The sequence below is a fragment of the Hakea prostrata genome, chromosome 2 (genome assembly GCF_041222555.1).
Source record: "Hakea prostrata isolate BN-2017 chromosome 2, UWA_Hpros_2, whole genome shotgun sequence".
NCBI lineage: Eukaryota > Viridiplantae > Streptophyta > Magnoliopsida > Proteales > Proteaceae > Hakea > Hakea prostrata.
This window is the reverse complement of record NC_142601.1, coordinates 73,711,369-73,729,482: the sequence shown is the minus strand read 5'-3', so window position 1 is coordinate 73,729,482 and position 18,114 is coordinate 73,711,369. Positions and strand designations below refer to the sequence as shown.

The 18,114-nt window shown below is 37.5% G+C and overlaps 2 pseudogenes across 2 annotated transcripts; both read left to right on the top strand.

Moving 5' to 3' along the window:
* The first annotated feature begins 2,889 nt into the window (after positions 1-2,889).
* LOC149026422 (pentatricopeptide repeat-containing protein At2g03880, mitochondrial pseudogene) lies at positions 2,890-10,417 on the top strand (annotated as a pseudogene). 2 transcript variants are annotated; one of them, XR_016171841.1, is made up of 5 exons: positions 2,890-5,949; positions 6,096-6,185; positions 7,251-7,571; positions 9,141-9,269; positions 9,427-10,417. The product of XR_016171841.1 is annotated as a pentatricopeptide repeat-containing protein At2g03880, mitochondrial pseudogene, transcript variant X1 (transcript). The 2 variants fall into 2 exon arrangements; XR_016171842.1 differs by having other exon boundaries at positions 9,141-9,291.
* A 1,723-nt stretch (positions 10,418-12,140) lies between these two features.
* LOC149026421 (uncharacterized) lies at positions 12,141-14,308 on the top strand (annotated as a pseudogene).
* The last annotated feature ends 3,806 nt before the right edge of the window (positions 14,309-18,114 follow it).

Sequence of the window (18,114 nt, the reverse complement as noted above, 5' to 3'; positions counted from 1 at the left end):
ATTTCCCATGACCATGACTGGAAGGTATTTATTCATTGAATCATAGCCATTAATTATATGAATGAATGAGCATCACTGAATCATGCCGTGGGTTACAACCTCTTCACTAAGAGGTGTTGGTTTCAACCATAGAACAGCTCTGCATTGGCTGCCATGGATCTTTTAATTTATCTCTAACATGCATGGAGAGAACTTTTGTCCAAAGTAGTCTTGAATTTCAAGAGACGGTTTGGATAATCATATATCAACAAGAGGCAACAATTTAATTTAATGAATAAATGAGCAACAAAGTCATTTTATGTGAATGGAATAGATGTAGAGGAGTGAACGCTAACATCCCTCCCCTTGTTTAGGGTTGTAGGTGTCACCCTACATGTTCTTGGGAGATGGTTCTTCCTCTGTCTAGTCATTTGATATGACCCTTATGCTAATACAAAGTATACTTATATCAATCATTGGTAAGTGGATGTTTTTGAGGTTCACATGATGGATTAGTCATTAATTTCACCTACCCTCGTTTATCTTTGCATGATGCATCTTAAATGTGGTTTCCTCAAATGGTAGCATTTTTCAATTATAAATGTCTATGTCAATTTATATATCTTTCCAATTGTTATGATGTGTATATTTCAAATAAGCACAACCATTAAAATAAGGTGCAACTTTTATTGTTTAGTCAATCTATTATGATAAATATGTATTTTCAATAATAGTGACACTTTATGTATGTATATTAGATTGTACGTGATAATGACGCCTTTTATATATAATAACCAAATAATGTATCTTATTTTTAACTATTCATTTATATCCATGTTTTCTACGACATTTGAAAATAAGACAACCGTTTACCAAAAAAATAAATAAAAAAAATAAGACAACCACAATTAACATAACATGTCGAGTTTTAGATAAACAAACCGATAGGAAAAAAATAAGAAGTTGAAAGAAAATTGTAACTAAATATATACGTATGTGTCAAATTCAAAATAAACAACACATTAGATCTTCAATTTTTAACATTTAAATTTCAACACTCCTTGCCTTTACAATTTATTGGAAGATTAGATTCCATCATAGACCATACTTTTAGACGCTATAAAAATATACATTGTTTTTAGGGATAATTACTATTGCCCCACTGTATTTTGATTTTATTACTACTTTATCCCTTGTACTTTTTAAAATTACTATTTCAACATTTAACTTTGTCTACAATTACTAATGCTCCATACCGTTAAGCTCAGTTAATTTACTGATGATGTGGCATTTATATATTTTTTCAAAATCCCAAAAATAACCCTGCAATTATCTTTTTACTTATTTGCTCTTTTTTCAAGCTATAATACTACTCTTAATAGGAAAAAAATTAACTTTAATTTCACTTTTCTTTTTTAAAAATAAACCACCAAATAAATGAAATATGTGATTTTTTTCTTTAAAAATAAATCACAAAATAAAAGAAATATGTAATTAAATAAAACTTAAAATATAAACTAAAATGTTAAGAAATATCAAATTTAATTCAAAACTACAAATTGAAAATCACATAATATATGCTAACCATTATGTATGTTACCAAATTTACTATCAATTAGATCTTATATGCTAATTTGTTTGTAAAACTTCCATCATGGTGATTATGAAAAATTTAAGTGGAATGTGAAAGTTTCAACAATCATAAGTATGCGGTCCCACCAAATCCAAAACTAATTCTAAAATATAAGATTTTTAAATATATAATTGACATGTAATATAGTTTCTATAAATGAGGGTAATGCCATATTTTTTACTTCTTAAGTTTAAGGGCAAAATAGACATTTCATATTTGATGTTAACAGCAACTTAACACCGCTAGAGTGAGGGGGCAATAGTAATTTCACAAAGAAGGGGGTTTGATTACTAATAAAACCAAAGTATAAGGGGGCAATAATAATTATCCATTGTTTTTACTAATTAATTGGCTGTAACTCAAAAGAACCACTTGTCTTCAAATATGTAATCACCTGTCATATGGCTTAAAAAGATTATGCATCTTTCCAAAAATAAATTTGGTTGTATTTTGAGTAGAAATACTTTTTAGGCGCTTGATAAAACTAACTATCGGAAGTGACAATGTTACTATTAAAATCGATAACCTTACATGCAGTGAATAAGAAATGATATATTTTTTTGGTGGTGTTAATGACCGGAATGACCATTATCCTAAGACCGGGCCAAATTATATGGTTTAGAGAGATTGGTCCGACCCTTACGTCAAAAAAGGTCCATCAAGGTAGTCTTCTACTATATATCAATTATCTAGAAGAATGAGACGGATCCACATCTTCTGTAATTCCTTTCCCTATAATTCTCTATAACTCCCTTCTATGATTGTGCCATATGACATTTAAGTAGTCCAATGGTTATCAATTCAAACTAAATTTAAATTTTATTTAATACCAACCATAAATTTGAATTTAACTCTCTCGAGGATGTGAGGTAAATAACTCTATATGTAGTTAGATTCTAAATCTAACTCTTTAGTATTCATATTATGTTTTGATCAGTTACTTGGTTTCTTATTAAGTGATTGAGTTCATATCTCCTTGGTACTGACTTCTTGCTTTGCTGGAATTTGATACGAGTAGGATTTCGTATTTAAGAGTTGAAAAGAAATCAAACCTCTTTTTTTCTTTTTTTTGGTAAACAATACTCCATTCAAAGAACTAAAAAAAGTACAAACACACTTGCATGAGTACATAAGGTTTGAAACAAACCAATGAACGGCAAAAGACCAAACCGTTATACATGCGGACAGGGTCAACCGGGTAAGGTTGGTTCAAGCCCAAAATGGAGTTATTAGAGTGACGGATGCATGTTGAGTAAAAAACGATGATTCCTGTTCAAAGTAATTCTGTATGACTTGCTGGGTGTTATTGCGCTTTGTTCCAAGTAGAAACGGCCTTCAGCAAAGGCCTATGAAGTGGAAGTCTCTTCTTGTTGTCTGCATTGGAGGGTCTCCAAGCAAAACCAGATCACTATTAGGCTCTCTTCACTTTAATTCCTCTCAGTGCGCCCTGAATATAATTGTAGAACACCCAACAGTTGGTAATGCTTCAGAAGGTATGGCAGTTCCTGGTCTTGTGGTACATACTTGCCCATCGTCGAGTTCGCTTCTTCAGACTGCTAGGAGCCCTCAAAGAAGGGGAAGATTAATTCCAGGTGCTGTCGCCATTGAAACTGAATCAACAAGGGCAGCTGGAAGGACTTTAGGTTGGCTCCCTAAGAACAAAGTTGCGGTTTCAGATGAGCAGACGCTGAGAAGGTATTCTGGGTTGCTGCAGAATTGTGCTCTAAAAGGGTTTCTTGTTCATGGAATGGCAATTCATGGGCATTTGTTGAAGAGTGGTGTAAACCCGGATTCTCACTTGTGGAATTCTTTAGTGAACATGTATGCCAAATGTGGGAGACTACAAAATGCTCGTCATATACTTGAGGAAATGCCTCACAGCGATGTTGTGTCTTGGACTGCGCTTATTGCGGGGTATGTGGCCCATGCTGATGGTTGTGAAGGCGTGAGATTGTTCTTAGAAATGCGAAAAGAGGGTGTTCGCTCCAATGCATTTGCCTTTGCTACTGGTCTAAAAGCTTGTTCGATGTGTTATGCTTTAGATTTCGGGAAGCAGGTGCACGGGGAAGTAGTTAAAGTTGGATTCTTTTCAGATATATTCGTTGGGTCTGCTCTTATTGACTTGTATGCAAAATGTAGTGAGATGGAAGTTGCAAGAAAAGTTTTCCTCTTGATGCCTGAATGTAACTCTGTTTCATGGAATGCATTGCTTAGTGGCTATGCTCGGATGGGTGATGCAGAAGAGGTTTTAAAGCTGTTTAAGAAAATGAGGGAATCAGAACCGACTCTTAGCAGTTTCTCTTTGTCCACCGTTCTCAAGGTTTGTTCAACCACAGAAAATTCAAGAAAAGGCAAGGCAGTTCAATCATTACTGGTCAAGATTGGGTGTGACAATGATTGGTTCCTAGCTAGTTGTCTTGTTGATATGTACTCAAAGTGTGGGTTGGCAGAGGATGCTTACAAGGTCTTTGTCAAGATAAAAAATCCTGATGTGGTTGCATGGAGCTCTATGATTTCTTGTTTCAATCAACAGGGATACAACTATGAAGCAGCGGAGTTATTTGGTGACATGGCTCAATCTGGTGTTAGGCCAAACCAATTTACACTGGCTAGCCTCATTAGTATTGCTACTGATCTTGATGATTTGCAATATGGCAAGAGCATGCATGCTAGCATATGGAAATTTGGATATGAGCTTGATAATTTAATTTGCAATGCTCTGGTGACAATGTATATGAGAAGTGGGTCTGTTGAAGATGGTTATAGGGTGCTTGAGGCTATGACAGATTGGGATCTAGTTTCTTGGAATGCACTTCTATCCGGACTCCATGATGGTGGTGTTTGCGATAAGGGACCAACATTATTTAAGCGGATGTTCATCGAAGGTTTTACACCAAATATGTACACTTTTATTAGCATCCTAAGGTCTTGCACTAGCTTGTCCAATGTAAGTTTTGGGCAGCAAGTACACGGCCATATAATTAAGAACTGCCTCTGTAGTGATGATTTTGTGGGAAGTGCTCTTGTTGACATGTATGCCAAATGTGGATGCTTGGAGAATGCTCAATTGATTTTCGACAGGATTAAAAAAAGAGATCTCTTCACCTGGACAGTTATAATCACTGGGTATGCACGGTCTGACCAAGGAGAGAAGGCCATCAAGATCTTTCGTCATATGCAGAGAGAAGGTGTTTGCCCGAATGAGTTTACACTTGCAAGCTGTTTAAGAGGCTGCTCCAGCATAGCAGGTCTAGAAAATGGCCGCCAGCTCCATTCCTGGATCATTAAAGCTGGTCATACAGATGATATGTTTGTTTTGAGTGCACTGGTTGATATGTATGGGAAATGTGGGTGTATGGAAGATGCAGAAGATCTATTCAATGTCTCGGCCTTACGGGATACAGTCTCTTGGAACACAATCATTTGTGTTTATGCACAACATGGGAATAGTGAGAAAGCTCTCAATGCCTTTCAAAGTATGTTAAATGAAGGCATCAGACCTGATGAAGTTACCTTCCTAGGTGTTCTTTCAGCTTGTAGTCATGGAGGTTTAATTGAAGAAGGGCAACTTTACTTTTCTTCATTGAAAAAGATGTATGGAATTAATCCAACAGTTGAGCATTATGCTTGTATGGTGGATATCCTTGGTCGGGCAGGTAAACTTGATGAGGTTGAAAGCTTTATAGAGGAAATGAAGCTCACAACTAGTGCATTGATTTGGCAGACAGTTCTTGGGGCTTGTAAAATGCATGGTAATGTAGGACTTGGTGAAAAAGCTGCAAAAAAGCTCTTTGAGATTGAACCAAAGACTGACTCGAGTTACATATTATTATCCAATATTTATGCATCCAAAAGAAGGTGGGATGATGTTGCTTTGGTTAGATCATTAATGACTAGTCAAGGTGTAAAAAAGGAAGCTGGGTGTAGCTGGGTAGAGGTTGATGGTCAGGTTCATGTGTTTGTGTCAAAAGATGTTTCACATCCTAAGGTTAAAGAGATCTACATAAAGCTGGAAGAATTGCACCAAAAACTCAGGTTGGCAGGGTATCTTCCAGACACTAAGGATGTTCTTCATGATGTTGATGAGAGAGAACAAAGGGAAAGCCTTCTTTATCATAGTGAAAGACTTGCATTTGTTTTTTCCCTTTTGAGTATGAAACCCGGAAGACCAATCCGGATTTTTAAGAACCTTCGTATTTGCGGGGATTGTCATGATGTTTTCAAGCTCATCTCAAGCATCACAAATACAGAAATTGTTATCCGTGATGCTAATCGTTTCCACCACTTTCAGAGTGGTTCTTGTTCTTGTGGAGATTACTGGTGATCCCACCATGCAGGTATCCAAATTTAGCATGGTTTCACATGAAAAACTAATTAGTTTTGATATTAAGTTGTGTTGCATACCATTTTTAAATTTATTTTTTCCCTCTAATGTTTAACTTATTTATTTTTCTAGTAATTTTTTTCACCTTTTCTTGTACAGATGGAGGTAAATTGTGTTGGGCATTATCTGAGGCTGGACTGAAGGTTCTTGCTTGTAGTCAAGAAAAATCTTCAGAAATTAAAGCTTGAGGTCAACATTCTTTTTTCAATGCTCTGTTATTTTTCCTCTTTGTTATCCATTCATCCACACATTCCTTCATTCACAAACACAATTACTTGAATGTCAAGGCACATTGTGTTTCTGTAATCTGATCCATCAACATCAACAAGCCTTGTCCCAACTAAGTAGGGGAGGCTACATGGATTTTTGCCTTCCAATCAGCTTTGTTTGAGACCATGATAGATACAAGGCCTAAGTTATGCATATCCTTTCTCACCACTTCCCTTAAGGTTATCTTAGGTCCGCCCCTAGCTCTTCTGATCATTCAATCTAGATTATATCACTTCTCCGTATAGGGGCATTTACAGGCCTCCATTGCACGTGTGCCATGCCACCTCAAACGACTTTCCCATATAGCTTTTAACTTATCAGTGCTACTCCCACACCAACTCTAATATGGTCATTCCTTATCTTATCATTTCTAGTGTAGCCGCTCATCCATCTTAGCATCCTCATTTCTGCTACACTGAGTTTATTTATATGTTTGCAAATTTTTAGTCCTATTAATTCGTGTAATTGGTGTTCTGCTGTTCCTTAATGGAGCTCTCCTGTTTGGAATATCAACATGGTTGAATTATTTGGTTGGAAAATGGAAACTGTATATTTATGTCTACCTAACTCTAGGTCCAGTGGTAGGCTGAACTATTTGTAAGAGTTAGTTGGGACTTTCTTCACCATAGCTTGTTTAGCTAGTCCAAATGATTGCTTGTTACTCCTGTCCTGCTGAGGCTGGATTGGGACATTGGATCTAATGAATCTGTGAGCATTGGAAGGTTAGCAGGGTACTGTCTCACTTGTTTTGAGATTTGGTACCATTAGTTGTTAATTCATTATCACGGCATCATCAAAAGATTATGACTTTTGGTTCCTAGCAAATTCAAATGGCTCTGGCTGGTGGTATAGATATGATAGAAACCTCATTTACATAGGACTATAGGAGGACCAGTTTCAATAAATGCCGCTAATATCTGCTGTGAAATGTCAAAATATTTTATTTGCTGTCTAAACCTCTCTCTGAATCTCTTTTTTTGCTAGGTACATGCGGAGTTTCCTGAAGGATGTTTCTCTAATGTTCACTGCTAATCCTTGTCAAAAGAGTTGGTGGAAGGCAGTGATTGCATCTGGCATTTTACCCTTTGACATTGGGGGAACCCTGTCCCAAAGGCTTCCACACAAGCAGAGTGCGGTGGTGGGGGGCAATTTTCCTATGTAGCCTTACCCCATCAAATTTTGCTGAGAGCCTGTTGCAATGTATTGACCTTAGGCTACAATTTTGGTCCACTGACCATTGTGCCAAGGCTTGACCCTTTGACATTGCTTTTCGTAAAACCGGCATTAGTATACATACTTGATGAGGTACTTCAGTTTTTCTAGTTGTTTTCTATATGCTGGTTTGCTTTGAATTGTTTGCGAATTTTGAAGCTATTCAATTCTCTCCCTCCAATCCCCCCCCCTAAAAAAAAAAAAAAAAGAAGAAAAACCCGAAGGATGCTTAAATAAGATTTCCTGTTGTGAGATGTCATTTCTGCAGCCATTTGATGTTCTTTATGAATTATGTTAAGCTAAACATTTTTGTAAAAAATTGTTTCATACATACTTGGTGGTTACCCACTCCCTTATTTTAGTTCTTGTTCATGTTGAATCCATATAGAAACCAAACCAGTGTAAACAACAATCAACCTCGAGAATTGAGATGGGTCCATTTTAACACATCTTGATTGTGGTTTGTATGGTCAGTTCTCTCTCTCAAAATATTATTGGCATCAAAGGTCTAGGGTGGGCTTTAACCTTTTAATTGTTGCTGGAAGGACTTGACAGGCCTTGAGCCATGGGTTATGGACCCAGGGAAATAAAACCTAGATTACTCGGAGCTGATGAATGGGTTTCAAGGTAAAGAGGTTGAGGAGACATTTTTAGATTCCGGGCACATGCTGGATCACAAACTGAGATACTGGATCTTTATACCGAGGAGGTAGAAGTTTTATTTGTTTCAGAAATAGGCTGCACACCATTGTCAAGTTCCTAACCTTTTCTTCAAAGTATAGGGGATTTCTTTCTGACCGGACAAGGAAAGGGAAGAATCGACCCAGATGGACACACTTCCTTGAGATGAAGCATCATCTCTGTGCAATTCCACCAGGATCTCAACTTCATAAAATTTGATTTTGGGAGCCAACCAAAAGAGTTAATAAAGAGAGACCAAGTAGAGACTGAAGCTGCACTCCAAGAAGATATGTCAAAGAATTTATCCCTTGTGTCCATGCACAATCATTTTCATTAATTAAAACTTTTGTATAGGGGAGTTTCCAACTAAAAATATTGATACACAGCAGCAGGAACTTCCTCCTAACTGACCACTGAAAAATGTGTTATCTATCTGAGCCTTTACATTGTGGTTTAGTCATCAACAGCATAAAGAAAAGAAAACTCAAGACTATCAAGTCTGAAGAACCATACAGCAAAGAGAATATGACGTAGGATTGAAAACTAGAAAGTACGGAATTATGGAAACAATGACGAAGAGAGTTCCTCAACTGACTCTGCAGTTATGATGAAGTAACAGTGCAAATACCATTAAATCATTGCTCCTACCAGGGACAAAAAGGGACAGCAATACTTTGGAACCAATTATTTAGAAAAATCGAAAATGAAAACCATGACTCCTGCCTCCTCAGGATTTTCCTTAGGCTTATCAATAGTTTTCAATAGTTTACATCAGATAAGATCTCCTCTAAATTGATTTTAATGCAATATCTACTGCCAGTGGCTAATCGAATTAGCTATGTGGAGCCCTTAGTCAGAACAACTTGCTGAAATGATCATGTAGGTTATGACATGTGTATCTTCCCTTGTTTTTGTCTGTTCAATTGTAACAGGGCATGGTCCTCATTACTGACTAGTAAATTTCTATGCATCTCCTTGTAGCTGTTACTTCAAACTTCTTCAATGCTGTTTCTTCACTAGTTTGCTTTGAAGAAGTTTCTTGCTGCTGTTGAGGCATCAGCTGGATTTTCTACAGCATTGTGTTGGTTTAGCCGTTTAGGCATCACAATAGTAAGTTTCTCTAATTTTACAGGTGAGTTTCTTGACTCTGTTCTATATCATGCAATAGGTTTTCCATAAGAATAGGTTATCGATCCGGACAAATTGCGTCTCTCTCTGTCACACACACAGTTTGGTGATTATTAGCATTGCCTCTCTTTTCTTGTAGGTTCGAGGAAGCATGGGATAGTCTGACTACAACTAGTACGGGTTAATTTAAGATCACTAGAAGTGGCATGATTTTTGCAAGAAATCCTTCATCGGCTATCAGATGTTCCGAACTGCTAGCTACGATCGCTTGCATGTGGATCTCTCTTACATTAACATGGTGTTTACAAAGAACTATCATGTGAGACTAAAGGTGCCAATCAATCAAATGCTTGAGAGCATGCCCATTCAAGTAGTGTGAAAGCAATACAGTAAGTGGACAAAGCGGCAGGGTGTCAAACATTCTATCTTTGTCAAGATTTAGGTAAAGGGCATGAGATCAAGAAAATTGTTTCTGAATAAGAGCAGGCAGTAAGCAAGTCTATTAGTAAACAAGACTCATCTATAAATGGCGAATAACGGATTTTACTGCCAAGTGTGAGAGCCATGTGTTTTGTATTGTGGTTTTTTTACTTATAAGAGCTTTGTGTCTTGATGTTGCTCAGTTTCATGGGAGCATCAGACCTTGGTTGTAAAGTTTTGCATTGTTGAATCACAAAAAGCACCATACGTGAATCAGTGTTGTCATCGTTGGTTCATTTGAGACAGGAACTAAGAAATACAGATACACTTACCTTTATGTATTGTCCTTTTTACCTTGTTCTACCTTTTTTTCTCGTCTTTTGTACTTCTCATATTTCTATTATTGTCTTAGTTTAGATCAATGTAGCCAACCCCATGTAGCTGGATATGATTGTAGTGGTTGTAAATGTTGATACTTCTTTTTGGACACGTTAAAGGAAAGATCAGTTCGTTCATCTATAACAACCATACTTGTTGGGTGGATTTGTTTGTGATCATTCTCAGGTTACTTGCATTGTTGGCAGCATGTTAAAGGAAAGTATCAGTTTGTTCATATATAACAACCATTCTTGTTGGATGGATTTGTTTGTGATAATGCTTAGGTGACTTACATTGTTGGCAGCTGGTGAAGCCAAGCCAAGAAATGGGGTGAATCTATTATGTTAAACAGGGCCTTCTCTGATCAGGGTATCATGTATCAATAGTAGAGTTTCCAATGTGAATTGTGAAGGCCAATGAGAACATGGGTCAGATTTTTCAATTTGTATGATCAAGATTGGATTTGTACTTTGTTATATAGAGTTAAATATTTATAGGCTTTCCAGGTGAGTTATCATCTCTCAATTTAGAAACTGCTACCACACTGCGATATGAATGCTCAGAGTTTGGGCCTCCAATGTTGCTGCAAGCCTGAACTGATGGAGCCTTTAAGAGTTTTGACTATAGGGTGACCTAGCTATTGGTTTTGTTATATCGACCTACCTTATCTTAAATGATTGTGACTCTATTCAAATAGCTATACATTTAAATGCTCAAGGATCCACCAGCAGTAATTTCTGCTACAATCGTTAATGCTCATCAATCTCCATGATTGACCAGTGATTACTTTTTTTCAGTTAAGTTGGTTCAATCATTACAAGTATTGGGTGATTAAACTTCCATCAGTTCCCTAGTGGCGGCGATGAGCTATTTCAATCAGTTGTCAATCATATTCAGATTCTCAAACAAACCAAGCAACACGCATGAAGTCCTAACAAATACGATGATCTAACATATTTGCATCCAGTAGGGAGTCGTGTATTTTTATTTAAGGAGGAAAAGTGGCATAGCTGATTCCCTTGTTTGATCTTGTTTTTAAATTTATAGTACTTATCAAAGTCCAAGGCTTTTGATGGGGTTGAATGGTGTTTAATAATTAAATTGCTTGACTTTTGGGTTTTGATTCTCATTGGTGTGCTTTGGTGACTTACACTCATCTCATCCTCTACAGTTTCTGTTGAACTTAATGGTTCTCCATATGCGTGGTTTTCAGGGTCTTGTGACCCTAGATAGGGTTGCTCTTAAGCCCTTAACCTTTTTCTTATTTTTGTTGAGGTCCTCTCAAGGCTCGTCTCTAAATATAGGCTGTTCGGCCTATTTTTCAAGGCATTAAAATCTCTCGGGATGGCCCTAAAATATCTTATCTACATTTTTTTTGCGGATGATGCATTCTTTTTTTGCCATGCTAGCTTGGCCATGAAAGCTGTTTTGGAAGTTGTTTCTGATTTTACTGATCAGTAGGTTAACTTTGACAAAAGTGGTGTTTATTTTGATAAGAATGTATCTTTTTTTTTTTTTTTGGTAGGAAGAATGTATCTGTTAATGTTACTGATTAACTTTGACAAAGTGGTGTTTATTTTGGTAAGAATGTATCTGTTAATGTCAAAAATTGCATTTTTAGGGCCATGGGGATGCAGGAAATGAAAAAAAAATGCTCTATTCTTGGGTACTTGGTTTTTTCATGGGAGGTGCAAAATGAAAAGTTTTAACTTTATTCTTGATAAGATGAAATCTAAATTCTCCTCTTGAAGTGCCTATCTCTTTCTTTTGCTAGTAGAAGTGTTCTCATTCAATCAGTTGCTCCATTCCATTCCAATGTATCACATGCAATGTTTTAGATTTCTTAAATCGTTTTTTAAGCAGATGGGTTCCTCTTTCAGAGGTTTTGGCTATATAATAATAAGAAATTAAACTTGATTTCTTGGGATAGATGTTGCTTACCCAAGTGGTTAGTTGGGTTTTCGCAGGTAGAAGATTTTAATATTGCCTTGCTTCTGTGTCAAGGATGGAGGCTACTCGGTCTGATTCTACTTGGGCTAAGTCCATAATCCAATTACTTCCCTAACACCTCCCCCTTTGATCCCAAAGTGTTGTTTAGGAAAGGTCCTTGATGTGGAACAACTTATGAAGTATTCTTCCTATTCTTGCAGGGATGGTCCTCCAATGTGTGAGGAATGGATTTAACACATCATTCTGGTTTTACATATACCACGGTTATTAATGGGTTTTGCAATAATAAGAGGTTTGAAGAAGCAAAACTTGTGTTAACAGATATGTTTGAAAAAGGTCTGAATCCGGGACATTATCCCTTCATGGCTTTGATGGATGGGTTCATGAGAAAAGGTGACGTGGAAGAGGCTTTCAAAGTTAAGGACGAGATGATCACACCGGGTGTTCAACTCAATCTTGACACGTATAACATTCTTATTCATGGGCTCTGTAAAGCTCACAAAATGGGAAAGGCACACAAACTCTTGAATGAAATGACTGAAATGGGATGCTTACCTGATTCCAGAACATATACTTTACTGATTGAAAGCTGTTGCCGAGAGAAAAATACAGGTCAGGCCTTTGAACTGCTACATGAGATGAAGAGACGGAATTTGTCACCCTCAATGCAGACTTACAGTGTGATAATAAATGGGCTATGCCAACGTGGGGAGTTCCCTCAGGTTCATGATGTTTTGGCTGAAATGGTTTCCAGAGGTTTCAACCCTAACACAGTTGTGTATACAAATCTTATTGCAGCTTACTGTCGTGATGGTAAATTTGAAGAGGCAAGGAGTGTCTTAAAGGAAATAAATGAGAAAGGGGTTGAACTGGATGTATTTTGTTACAATTCTCTTCTGATTGGCTTCTGCAAAGCCAGTAAGATTGGAGTAGCAAAGACTTACAGCAGAAATGGTGGAGAGGGGGCTGAATCCAAATGCATTTACTTATGGGGCTTTCATTTGAGGCCATTGTAACTCAGGTGAAATGGTGGAGGCTGGCAGGAAAGGGAGAGGAGGCATTGTCAACATATCGAGACATGCTTGAAAGAGGGATTCGACCAGACCTAAAAATTATACTGCACTTATTCAGGGTCTGTTAGAGAATGGAAAAGTTCAGGAGGCTATGGATGTCTTTTTGGAACTTCAGGAGCAGGGTTTGTCTCCTGATCCTTTCATTTACAATTCACTTATCCTTGGGTTCTCTAAGCCAGGTGAAACTGTAAAAGCTCTCCAACTTTGTGATGAGATGGGCGGGATGGGCATTGAACGAAGCATAATTACTTCCAATGCATTGATAAATGGCTTAAGCAAGTCAGGTGATCTTAAGAGAGCTAGAGAACTGTTTGACAGCATCTCAGGAACGAGTTTAGTGCCTTACACCGTGACTTACACCTCAATGATAGATGGCTACTGTAAATCAGGACATATTAATGAGGCATTTAATTTATTCAATAAGATCCTGTTAAAGGGGATCCTTCCTGATGGTTTTCTTTATAGTGCCCTGGTCAATGATTGCTGCAAGCAAGGTAACATGACAAAGGCTATGGAATTGTTTCATGAAATGTTAAAGAAGGGCTTTGCTACTATACATGCTTTCAACACTTTAATTCATGGGTTCTTAAAGATTGGAGAGCTGCATGAAGCCAAGAGATTGTTGGAAGAGATGACTGATAAGGTTGTACCTGACAATGTGACATACAATTTTGATTGACTGCTATTGCAAGTTGGGAATGATGGAGGATGCCAACCGGCTCCTATTGGCGATGCAAGGAAAGAATCTAATACCGAATGCTGTAACATACACATCACTCATAGACAGGTACATAAGGCAAGGTAACTCATTGAAGGCAACTGAACTATTTGATGAGATGGTGGCAAAGGGCATAAAGCCAGATAAAATCACTTTTGATGTAATGGAGAATGGCCAATACAAAGAAACGAAATTGATTCAGGTAACTATTAGTTAGTATGACCTCAATTTCATTATCGTCGGTATTCTTTTTGTCACACAATCATACTACATGAGGTACTATCAGATGCAAAATCAACCACATTCTCAGAGAACAGATTGAGTTGTTGGGTCCTTAGCAGCTCGAGATTCTGGGATAAGTGGTTGTAACACTAATCAAGAAGAGAATACCGTTTGAACCTGAAGTGATTTTTGGAGAGTTATGGTTAAATTGGTATGTACCAATAGTGTGATGGTGATTATTGGATTCCTGCTCGCTTTTTCATTTGGGGTGGGGGGTGATGGTTGGATTTGCTTAAGTAAATACTTATTTCTCAGTTCCTGTATTGATTAAGGCTATGTAAAATTAATAATAGGGTGATGGTTGGATTTGCTTTAGTAAATACTTATTTCTCAGTTCCTGTATAGATTAAGGCTTATTTAAAATTAATAATAGAGTTTCATCTGTATAATTGCAGGAGGTTGAGACATCTAAGATATAAGTGTTCAGCACCAGTAATGTGAATATTAGATGAATTTGTGTTTGCTTTTGTGAGAAAGCTGTTACAAAATCCAGAGGGTTGGATTTTGCTTGTCATTTTGAACTCCAATCTAAATTCAGGTCAGGAGCTGACTCATCCTTCTCTTTTGGTTGGGGTGGGGGTGGTTTGTTTACTTTCAGTTATTCATTCAGCTTCTATATCCTAGAAAATATGCTTCCAATTGTGACTGAAAGGTTGTCTGTTCTAATTCAATACTGACACAGTCATGCAGTTGCTTTAGCCTGCCTAGACAAGCATGACCCACTTTGGAGGTCCAAATCAAGAACCAGTCCTACCTGAGTTTTTTTGGCTCAACAGTATGTTTATAGCACTGTTTGTAACTTTTGTTTTATCTATCTGCCAAATTCTCTTTAAGACTAATGGTCATTATTCTTGCCCATGGTGCATATGTTTAAATTGTCTTATTGGTGTGCATGAGCAAATGTGTAGCAACTACATGGATGCATTTCAAAGGTTGGAAGTTAGGAATGTGCTTGAGATGATTATGGATAAGTTCACTTCATCTGTCAGATTTTTTTTTTTGGGTTGAATAAATAAATATATTAAAGGAACCACACCAACAGGGAAAAAACAATGAGAAAAGAACAGGAAGAGCTGGGGTGGGGGACCAATCAATCAAGAGGACGGCTGGAGAGGAAAACTAAGACTCCAGGTGCTAACAATTAACCTATTCCTTGGAGAATTGGCAACAGGGGGATGGGGCAAAGAAATGAGCCTAGAAAAAACATCAAAATAGATGGCATTCCAAATCAAGCTTTAGGAACGAGATTTGGAAGTCCATCTTCTCATGTTACACTCCCACCAAATGTGGTGAACAGTAGCAGCAAAGACGAGCTTACCTACATCTGTCAGTTTAGGTATTCATTGTTTTGGCTTATTGACCCTCCAGATTCTTTTTCCCTTTTCCTTTGGCCACACTATCAAAATGGCTTCTTTGTTTTCCTCTAATAATGTTGGAAAGGAATTTTGTCCTCCTTTTCTTTGTTGTACAGTTTGATGCATCCAACAGAACTTCTTTAGGGCTGTGTTTGTTTGCTGGAATAAAGGTGGGGTGGGAAAATTCTTGAAAAAAGCAAAATTTTTCTACTTTTCCTATTTTTCCTAAAAGTATATATTGTTTGGTTGCTTGAGGTGGGAAAGTAAGAGACAAGCTTACTTGAATCAAGGAAACTTGTCTGGTGAGGTGGTAGCCCAACTTTCCCACCCTAAGGCTTTTTAAAACCCCACAAATTTGGTGGAATTTTTTGGTAAAGTTTGGAAAAGTAAAAAGTGGGACCCACCATTATCACTTTTCCACAAAACTCTTTCCTTTCCTTTCCTTCTCCCTCACCCCACTACACATGGGGCCGACATGTTTTTTTTTCCCACCCCACCTTTGCAAACAAACGCAGCCTAGCTGTATGTTATGATCTCTAAATTTCTTGACCATGATTTTTCTTGCTCTGTACCAAGTCTCACCAGATTGGACAGATTAGATGTATTCCTCTGTGAAGTGTATTGTTTGTCACATATCTTGTTAAATCCTGTTTGATGTTGTGTCTCAGTGTCTGTACAGCAGAGGGAGGATTCACCCTACTTGCATGCCTAAACATATGTCAACTGACACTAAGTCAGGATGCTTCTTGCTTCCTGCTAAGATCTCAAAATTCTAATCTATCCAATGTCTTAAAAAATGACATACGTCACATACCCAATGCACAAGGCTCCTGCCACTGTGGGATCCAGGAGAGTCATTATGTATGCAGCCTTACCGGTGCTTTGTCGAGAGGCTGTCTCCAAAGACATGAACCTGTGACTCTTGGTCATAATGGAGTGGCCTTTAATGTTAACCAAGCTCTGCTGTCAATGTTCTTTATACGTAAGTAATTATCTGCACATGAAATTTGCAGGAGTCTCCTGAAGTGCAGGCCAAAGCAGCAGAAATACTGTGTGCTATTACTCTTCATGCTTCTAATGGAGTTGCTTCAAAATTTGCCAGCCTAAAGTACTCTTACATTTTTGGCTGAAGATACTTGGTTGGAGTATGTTATGGGAATAATTTTTTCATGTATGTCTTGGGTTCTTGCTTGCAGTTCTATGGGAAGACCGTTTTGTGATGCATTGGAAGATTCAAGACCAAAGTGTGTTTTGGTTCACTCACTGTCTCTGTATATCATTGCTGGACTCCAAGAGGTTAATCTTGGGTCCCTATAATATATACAGTCACCATCTCTCTCATGGACCAGTAGTAACTGCTAATCCTGAGACAGTTGAAGGCATGCTGGAGAACCTTTGTAAGGTCACCCAGGTTACTTTTGATGTTAAGCATCCCTCCCATTCCCCCCATTGTTTTATTGTAATTCCTTTAAATTCTGCAAGAAATATTTATCCATTGAAATTCTTACTTATGTTGTAATGTTTATACTGCTTCTGTTCTTACTTGTTCTTCCTCAACTTGTTGAAAATTCTGGTTCCCTGGTTGCATTAGTTATGAAGTATTGTACAATGCATCATTAATTGTTGATGACTAGAGGTGATCAATATTCATGTAGCAGTGACCAAAGGAAGCTTCAGTGAACTGAAAAATGTGACCTGTCATGTAGCAGTGAGGAGCAAGTAGACTACAGATATATTTGGCCCGTCTTCAGTTACATCTTAAACTACCAAAATCTCATCAAAGATTGACAACCTTCAGTAAATCAGTCATGCCTTTTCTGATACAATTGGAATTGCAGAATTGCATGATCTCGTTCGTGTGGAAAGCTAACAGAAATGGAAAGAAAATCAGAAAGTAATAAAAAGAAAAATTATGAATATCAAGAGAAATAAACATGAGTTACTGTAATTGGGAGGGAGACGAACAATCCAAGATAGTAGCCAGGCTCCTAGGTCTGCTATTAAAGTTTGGGGGAAGGGTTAAGTTCAAAATTACTATATTTCTTGCCCTTCATAGTATTAATGTTGGATTACTACCTCTAAATCCTTTGCTTATAAGTATGTAAGCCTATGCCAATTGAATTCATCTCCCCTCCATTGCTGTTTTACTCAGTTTTCTTCTCCTCCTCTCGAAGTGGGGGTGACCAGTGCTCCCTCTGCAGCTTTGCTGCTGCTTCTTCATCACCAATTGTTGCATTGAATTCAGTATGATGTTTCAGTGAAATATGGAGATAGTTTAACTATCGATTGGATATGTTTTAGGCTTAATTGATATATTGAATCTTCAAATTTTAGGGACAAGGCACACAAATTGGTGTTTTGGATTTGCGCCCTTGGCTGACAGTAAAGTTTTTAATGTATGAATTGAATAGAAATTCATTTTCAAATTCAATAAACATTACGTTATTTGTAGATACCTTAGTCTTGCATTTCCCAACTCCTAATAACCATGACATGCTGGATTGAGTCCCACTGGGAGTTGATGACAGTTCTTCCTTTATCTCATGTTAACCAGTTTGAGTTCCAGTATTTTGTTGATATAAAAGGCGAAGTTGGTGCTGAAAGCTTTGATTGGCATAAGCAAAGTTTGTTTTCCTACGCCTTCTTACCCA